Genomic DNA, 9,121 nt, shown 5'->3' with positions numbered 1-9,121 from the left:
TTTTCCTTTTAAGTTTTCATTAATGAATGGGGTAGCCTTCCCCTGAGAATTTTTCATTTCTGTCCGACCTGAGCCACGGCGCTGAGCTCTAATGAGGTGGTCTGTGGCTTTTCCAGGGTGCTCATTAGTTATACTTCTCAATTCCTAGTTTTAAAAAGACATTAGATTCCTACAGGCACACAATGATTTTCTTCGCCCCTAACTGCCCACTCCAGTATTCTTGCCTGGAGAATTCCATGGACAGAGGAGCCTGGTGGGCTACAGTCCATGGAGTTACAGGGTCAGACACGACTTGAGAGTGACTGAGCACACACACATTCATAGAAAATAAAATCCACTGAACACTAAATAGTGTACAGTTCTGTGAATTTTGACAAACACAGTCAGGTAACTGCCACTATAATCAAGATACAAAACAGTTCTGTCATGCCAATATGTTCCCCCATGATCCTTTTCAGTCAACCCCACCCTCTTCCCTTACTTGCTGGCAGCCACTGATCCATTTTCTATCCATGTAGTTATGGCTTGGAGAAGACAATGGCACCCCACTCCAGTACTCTTGCCTGGAGAATCCGATGGACAGAGGAGCCTGGTAGGCTACAGTCCATGGGGTCGCTAAGAGTCGGACACGACTGAGCGACTTCACTTTCACTTTTCCCTTTCATGCACTGGAGAAGGAAATGGCAACCCACTCCAGTATTCTTGCCTGGAGAATCCCAGGGACGGTGGAGCCTGGTGGGCTGCCGTCTATGGGGTCGCACAGAGTCGGACACGACTGAAGCGACTTAGCAGCAGCAGCAGCAGCAACAGTCTCACGCCTCTATAACAAGGCCCTGGAGATGAACGGTCTCATCGGAGAGTTTACTGCATGGAGCAGCGCTGGGGGAGGCTGGTGTGAGCTTCAGCTGGTACAGCTGCTCGGAGATGAGTCCAAGCAGGATTCCACTGTGATTCTCTGAGGAAGACAGCTCAGTTGGCAAAGTGAACCAGGATCAGGATTCCAGACAACTGTATTGGCAAATTTCCTCCTGCGCCATCTGAAGGAAGGCTGCAGGATTAGCTGTTGACAGCTCCTTTTCAGGGGTGGAAGTTTGTGTTGCTAAGTTGAGGATGACAGTTCTTTGTTCTTCTATGAAAAGGCCAGCAGAAGGTCCGACCCCCACTAAGGCCGTTTGCCAGAGAGCTGCCCGGAGCCATGCCTGAGGAGGGGGGAAGGGGAGGGTCTTGGGGTTTGGTAAACACTTCCCCCCAAGTCAGAAGCCAGAGCGTGTCAGAGAGGGAAACAGCCTCGGGGCGTCACTGCCCCAGAGTGGGGACCAGGCAGCAGAGCCTCCGAAACTCCTAGCAAATGGCAACTGTCGCTTCCCTGGGAAACCTTGGATGTTTAGCAGATCCGGTTTTGCTCTGGTCTTATTGAAGCAGAGTCAGAAACTGCCTGGAAAAATGCCTGTCAGGGTTCTGCGGCCCTAGCCTATCAAGGAATGTGCCAGGACGGCCTCCCTGAGTTAGTAATAAACCTAAAGAATTTCCCCGAACAAGATCAGAAGAGACAGCAGACATACACTTTCGTGAGTCCCACTGCCGAGCTGACCCAGACTCTCAGGAGACACCCCACATGCTACGGGGTGATGCATAGACTCCAGCCTCAGCAGGAGACCCCCACACCTCCAGGCTCAACTGGAACACAGCAGCCCAGAGCCTTTTGGTTTTTTTTTAAAAAAGGGGGGCTTCCCTGGTGGCTCAGTGGTAAAGAATCTGCCAGCCAATGCAGAAGACACAAGTTCGATCCCTGATCCAGGAAGATCCCCTGGAGAAGGAAACGGCCACCCACTCCGGTATTCTTGCCTGGACCATTCCAAGGACAGAGGAGCCTGGTGGGCTGCAGTCCCTGACTGAGTGACAGAACAACAAAGACAACAAACAGTTGATTTACAACGTGTGTTAGTTTCAAGTGTACGGCAAGCTGAACCAGTTATACATGTACATATGTTCACTTTTTAAGATAAAGATTCCTTTCCCATATAGGCCATTAGAGTACTGAGTAGAGTTCCCTGTGCTCTACAGCAGGTTCTTACTAGTTACCCATCTTATATACGGTGCACATGTAAATCCCAATTTATCCCACCCTCTCCCTTGCTCCCCACTAACCATAAGATTGTTTGCTACAGCTGTGACTCTACTTCTGTTTTATAAATAAGTTCATTTGTATCCCCTTTTTTTAGATTCCACATATAAGCGATATAGGGCTTCCCGGGTAGCTCAGTTGGTAAAGAATCCACCTGCAAAGCAAGGGACCCCAATTCAATTCCTGGGTCGGGAAGTTCCCCTGGAGAAGGAATAGGCTACCCACTCCAGTATTCTTGGGCTTCCCTGGTGGCTCAGACAGTGAAGAAACTGCCTGCAGTGCGGGAGGCCTGGCTCCGATCCCCGGGTTGGGAAGATCCCCTGGAGGAGGGCATGGCAACCCTCTCCAGTATTCTTGCCTGGAGAATCCCCACGGACAGAGAGCCTGGCAGGCTACAGTCCACGGGATAGCAGAGTCTGATACGACTGAGTGACTAAACACACACACACATAAGTGATATATGATGTTTGTCTTTCTGTGTCTGATTTACTTTACTCAGTATGACAATCTCAGGTTCATCCATGTTGCTGCAAATGGCCATCATCAAAAAATCTACAAAGAATAAATGCTGGAAAGGGTGTGTTTACACTGCTGGTGGGAGTGTAAACTAGTACAGCCACTATGGAGAACTGTTTTAACTGTTGCTTCTTGATCTGCATACAGAATTTTGGGGGGCTCCAAAATCACTGCAGATGGTGACTGCAGCCATGAAATTAAAAGACGCTTGCTCTTTGGAATTAAAGTTATGACCAACCTAGATGGCATATTAAAAAACAGAAACATTACTTCACCAACAAATGTCCGCCTAGTCAAAGCTATGGTTTTTCCAGTAGTTATGTATGGATGTGAGAGTTGGACCATAAAGAAAGCTGAGCACCGAAGAATTGATACTTTTGAACTGTGGTGTTGGAGAAGACTCTTGAGAGTCCCTTGGACAGCAAGGAGATCCAACCAGTCCATCCTAAGGGAAAGCAATCCTGAATATCCATTGGAAGGACTGATGCTGAAGCTGAAACTCCAATACTTTGGCCACCTGATGTGAAAAACTGACTCATTTGAAAAGACCTTGATGCTGGAAAAGATTGAAGGCAGGAGGAGAAAGAGATGACAGAGGATGAGATGGTTGGATGGCATCACCGACTCAATGGACATGAGTTTGAGTAAGCTCCAAGAGTTGGTAATGGATAGGGAAGCCTGGTGGGCTGCAGTCCATGGGGTCGCAAAGAGCCGGACATGACTGAGCGACTGAACTGAACTGAGCTGAACTGATGGAGAACAGTATGGTGGTTCCTTTCAAACTAACAGTAGAGCTACCATAGGACCCAGAAATCCCACTCATGGGCATATATCCAGAGACAGTCATAATTTGAAAGCATATATTCACCCCAATGTTCATTGCGGCACTATTTACAATAGCCAGGACATGGAAACAACCTAAATGCCCATCAACAGAGGAATGGATAAAGATACGTTACAAATATGCAGTGGAATATTACTCAGCAATAAAAAAGAACAAAATAATGCCATTTGCCTGGAGCCTTTTTGAGCCATTTCCTTCTCTACAAAGTGAAGATGTTATGACCTGCCTGGCCCACTTTCTAGAACTGTTCTGTGGAACCAAACAGAGAGAATAAGTATGGTAGTATGTTATATCTGTAAAAGCCTGTGCCCATGCCATGGGAAGAGGTTAAAGGTCACCTGAACCAAAGGGCTCACGGGACTCAATTTCACCCCCGAGTGAATCTGAACCCCAGAGTCTCCTGTCCTGCTTGACCAAATCCCTGCCAGGAGAGTCCTTAGAGCTTGGATGTTGATCTTAACTTCTGAGTTCCCCAAATATTCATCTGAAACTGGCAAATCTTTTCAAGGGTGAGCACCCAAAAACAAATGAGAAAGAATCTCCCACACTTGTGCCCGAAAACATCCCGTGTCCTCAGAAGGTGGGAGAATGATTCAGGCATCCCCACTTGGACCTGGTTCATAGAGCAGGATGAAGGCCCCCCATTTCATGACCGTCCACCAGGAGGTCAAGGTTAGATGGCTCCTGAGCCACTTTCTCTTGGCAGGGAGGTAGACATCAAAGCCAGCTGTCTCCAAAACCAAGGGCAGTTGCAGGGCAACCAGGTGGTCATCTGCCCAAAGATAGAAAGCAACCCTTTACCTAGATTCTGCTTCCAGAAGGGACTGGCATTTTGCTCTTGGAAAATGATTTCCCGGCTGGGAGCTGACCTACATCGCCGTCCCTGCCCACACTAGTAATTGTTTACCACGGGAAGCCTGTTCTTTGGCCACCGGCCGTTCTCTGGTTTTCAGCCTGTTAATTGGTTTCCAGTGGTTCTGTTGCACCAACTGTACCGAATCCCACTCTGGGATCTGTCCACTGGCTACCCTGAGGGAGTCCCGGGGGAACAGATGCCCCCCAAAGGCATCGCCGTGACCCCAAAGAGGCGTCCCCCCGCAGCAGCCCTCTTTGAAGAAGGGGTCACTTGACTGTCGCTCAAAGCTACATATGACCCCAGGGAAATGGCGAAGGGAGGCTACAGGGGGGAGGAGACGAGAAGGCAGGCCGGGTAACCCGATGGAGGGCCGCTCTCTTTTCTTTCTTTCTGAGGACCAAAACAGAGTCGAGGCAGAAAAGGGCTGCGAGGGCAGAACTGGGAGCTGGCAGGAACGATGGCCCTGCTCGAGGAGAGTCGGGGGAGCCGCTCTGTTGGTTGGGAAGCCAGACATACACGGTGGAAGGAGGTCACAGATCCGAGCACCCCTGGGGTCGCTGGGAAGGGCCCCGGGGAGGAGCCTGGGTCAGAGGCGGAGAAGGGACTTAGCCAGTTGGTGAAAGCACCTGGACTGGCCTCGGACTTCCCGGCTCCCAAGACGAGGCATGGTCCTTCCGGTCACTAGACAGATGCCTTTATGATTCCCGTCTTGAGCCGTCTGTGGCTTTATTCACAGCTCTATCTGAGTGCCTTGGAAAGTGTCTGGCTCATAGAAAGAAATCAATAAATATTTTCAGAGTAAATGAATGCCCTATTTAGCTATACTTTTCTCTTAAAGCAGGCTGGATTGAGCAGTTATATTCAGGCTGTTTTAGACCTGAAAGTGCATTGTATAGGAGGCTTCTTTGCATGCTAATCTCAGTCCAGGATCAATAACATGGGGAGGGGGGCTGTTCAGATGGTCTAGGGGACAGCTTGTCACAGTGATGATGGTGTCACTGTGGGGGCTGGTGGGGAAGGCGGGCGGAGGGAACTGAGCTCGGAGGTCTTTCGGGTAAAGGCATCTGGTGAGGAAAGGAGAGCTGGACAGTGTGAAATGACTCAAGGATGGAGATCAAAGCCTGGAGAGGAGATAAAGGGGCCCCGGCACATGTGCTGGGGAGGGACGACTCAGTGCAGGAACACCGAGTAGTGAGCTGAGGGCCCTGCTAGCATCCAGAGCGGAGGACTTGTCAGAAACCGTCTTCTGATAGAGGATCACAGAGGCTTGGGAACACACTGGTTTTTATGCCCTGCAGCTGGACATTTCGGTGATTCGTGTGGTGCCAGGTCCCTGCTTAGAAACGCACCCGATTATAACAGTGTCCCCACGGGAGACATCTCCATCATAAAAAACACTTTGTGGCCCCTTTCCCAGGGAGGAAAGTGAAAGTGAATGTCACTCAGTCGTCTCCGACTCTTTGCGACCCCATGGACTATACAGTCCATGGAATTCTCCAGGCCAGAATACTGGAGTGGGTAGCTGTTACCTTCTCCTGGGGATCTTCCCAACCCAGGGCTCGAACCCAGGCCTCCCGCATAGCAGGCAGATTCTTTACCAGCTGAACCCATGAGAGAAGTATTCCCAGGGATGCGCTGGCCTAAAAAGCAAGACTCCTACATCTCAGCAGACTCCTGGATGCTGCCACACAGCCCAGCTGTGACCACACACTTTGGAGGACCGTGTGACTTTGGGGGAACAGGATAGTGAGGCTAGAGCGGAGACAGAAGCAGGGGAAGGCAGGACCTCACTTGGGGCTGGACTTTCTGTTCGAGGGCTGCAGGACAGGCTTCGGCGCTTGGCCTCAGAGGCTGTTCCGTCATCCAGGGAGCTTCGGCGTCCTTGCCCGGGGTAAGCCAGGCCGCATGAGGCTGCGCAGTGACTCACCCAGGGCCCTGGGCCCCGAAGATTTTATCAAATCTTGGCCAGTTCAGGACATTCCGGTCCACAAAAGTCCCTGAGTCAGGTTCCCTGGGTTAGAAAAACAAATGAAAAAAGTTCCTCTTACCCTAATCAGCTTTAAAGAAATTAAATGAAAAGAGTGAGCACCAAGGTTAACAGCGTGTCCTTCACAGTCACACTGACGGCTGAAGGCTCTGCCAGTGACCTAGAGTTTAAGACAAGATGGGCTCGTCCTTCCTGCTGAAAAGATGACCCAGGAGCCAAGGGGAAGCCAAGGCTCCGAGGAAGAGAATGCAACCAAGAAATTCTTTGGCTGTTTCAGGGTATCCACGAGGAACTAGACTTGAGATTTACCTCAGAGCACAGCCATATGTTTCAAGTCAGCATGTAGGATTTTATTTCGAGGGAATGAAGCTAGGCAGTGGGTCTCACCTTTCCTTCCACCCCGCAAACTGACACTGAATAATGCAGCATGCAGTTCCCCCTCCACAGTCTACCCAGTCTGGTTGCCTTTTCGCTGTAGCCCGGCTGAGAAGCCTACACGTTGTGTAACTCCTCGGAGCAGCCTCTAGAGTGCAGGAAACAGGGGTGCTGCACCCCATTCCCACTCCCACCTCTCTCCTGGGATCTGGGGGACCTGAAAAGAAGGCGCACGTTTTTCCTTACCTCTCAAAAGGCAGTGCAAAGGCGACTGGCAGCCCACATGCGTGCTTGCTAAGTCACTCAGTCGTGTCCAACTCTTTGCAACCCCGTGAACTGTAGCCTGCCAGGCTCCTCTGTCCACACATTCCGCAGGCAAGAATACTGGAGTGGTTTGCCGTGCCCTCCTCCAGGGGAACTTTCTGACCCAGGATCAAACCTGCATCTCCGGTGGCTCCTGCATTGCAGGCGGATTCTTGACTGCTGAGCCGCTGGGCAGAGCCTGGCAACCCACAGGCTCTTTCTAGTCTCATCCCTCTGGGCACAGGTGATCTGTGGCATCTTCTGCTCCATAACCTGGTGCCATGGACGTGGTCTGATCTTGTGCTGAATTCTTGGCAGGGCTGTGGGGGCTTGAGGGGGCGGAAGGGGAGACTGAATTTGTTCGGGGAGACTGAATTTGTTCTGGGAGCCCAGCCAAGGCATTCTATAGGACAGTAAACAACCAAGCCTGCTCATCAGACATTGGCCCCTACATGTGTTTGCCTGCACCCTGGAAGAGATCTGAAATGCTCAACCAAAACTAGAAGCTCTTTGATCTTCCAGATTCTTTACTGCAGGATAGTGCAAAGAATGCTGAACCAAGCCCCGGGGATGAGATTCTGTAGTGTTGATGCTGCCACTAGCCGGCTGTGTGACATTCGGGAAGTCCGTTTCCTTCTCTGATTCTCAAGCTCCTTTGGTATCAGATGAGGGCAATTGATCTCTTTGGTCTACTTCAAGGATGCCCTGGTAATTTTTTTCTTTGAAGAAGCGGGGGAGGGGGGATTTTTTGTTTCTCCACTAGATGGCGATGTGTCTCCAACTGCAGCTGGCCGGGGCCTGCGGCACTCTGCCGGGTATTTGTTCACGGTTCCACTTGGCCCAGCACAGCGATGGCGAGGGAGGGGCAGGGAGGGGGTTCGCTCTTCCAAGACCAGAGGGAGATGGTGCGATCTGGCTCGGCAGGTTGAATCAGGGAGAACAGGAAACCGTCATGAGCTTACACTCCAGAAAAGCAATGTGGTTTCAAGGATGACGCTCAGGCTCAGGTTGCACAGGCCAGCCAGGCTCCTAAGGGCAGCTCCTGCGCTCGGAAACCCACAGCACCATCTGTGTTGCTACATGGACTCGGTCTTCACCAGGACAAAACCCCGGAAGATTATGGTGCAGGTTCTGCGCTGGAGCTCCGTGTGCAGCTAAGCTTTCTGGAATGTCAGCCTCACAAAACAAAGGCTCAGAAGCTTCAGGAAGAACCTTCAGGTCAAGTGCCCTCTGCCGCAGAATCCCTGCCCCGGAGTTCCCGAGTGGTGGGGGTCCAGGTGACCTGGGACCGGCACCTTGCCTCATGTCTGTTCAAGTCAAACACCACAAGACTGACATATTTTCCCTTTCCGCGACAATCTCAACGGTTTTTGGTTTTTTTAAAGAGAAGTTCAAATAGTTCAAGTCAACAAGTGTACCAGAATAACCATGTTTTTAAATGTAGTCAGTAAATCCTTCTCTGAATAGGTAAAACAATACAGTATTGTAAATATAAGTAAAAATACAGCTTTCGTGGGAAGAAAACTGTATAAATGTATCTTAAACTATGTTAAATTTTGTGTGCATGTGTGAGCAAATATTAGAGTATAAGGAACAAATCCAAAGATGGTTTGGTTTGTGAGATTTGTGTGTTTGGGGAGAATTTTTCTTTCTTACATTTAGAATGTACCTAGTTTTGCTCCGATGGTTGAGAAATAATAATAGCAGTTCCCTAATTAGACCAGGATCTTTTGACTTCTAAAAATCTTCCTGTATATCCCTAAAAATGTGTTTCTGCTTTAAAATCCCTTTCAAGTTCTCTGCCCAAAGGTCAGAATTTCCATCAAGTGTGACTGTTCCTGAGTTATTTTTAAAGATTCCCTTTCTCAGCCTCACTGAGATACTTTTCCCATTGATTTTTTTTTTAATATAATGTTTTGGCTATAGCAGAATTATTTGTTCTTCTCTCTTTAAACTGAGCGCAATGCAATACTGAAATATTTCCTAAAAAATAAAGTCTTCATCTCACCTCTATAAAGTAACTCCTTTCCATGCATATTCCCTTCTGGATGCTGGATATATATATGTCTATTTTTGTATAGTTGTAATCACAGAATACATGCTATTTTGCAGAAT

General features: G+C 49.4%; 1 long non-coding RNA gene across 1 annotated transcript; it reads right to left on the bottom strand.

Moving 5' to 3' along the window:
• Window positions 1-2,171: 2,171 nt before the first annotated feature.
• LOC145540355 (uncharacterized) lies at window positions 2,172-8,176 on the bottom strand. The gene is made up of 2 exons (XR_014078331.1): window positions 6,950-8,176; window positions 2,172-6,352 (listed from the first exon to the last, which is right to left on the bottom strand). It is a non-coding gene; the product is annotated as an uncharacterized LOC145540355 (long non-coding RNA).
• Window positions 8,177-9,121: the final 945 nt, after the last annotated feature.

Source organism: Giraffa tippelskirchi, chromosome 3, assembly GCF_054371585.1.
Source record: "Giraffa tippelskirchi isolate mGirTip1 chromosome 3, T2T-mGirTip1v1.2.pri, whole genome shotgun sequence".
Lineage (NCBI taxonomy): Eukaryota > Metazoa > Chordata > Mammalia > Artiodactyla > Giraffidae > Giraffa > Giraffa tippelskirchi.
This window is presented reverse-complemented; position numbering and strand designations above follow the sequence as displayed.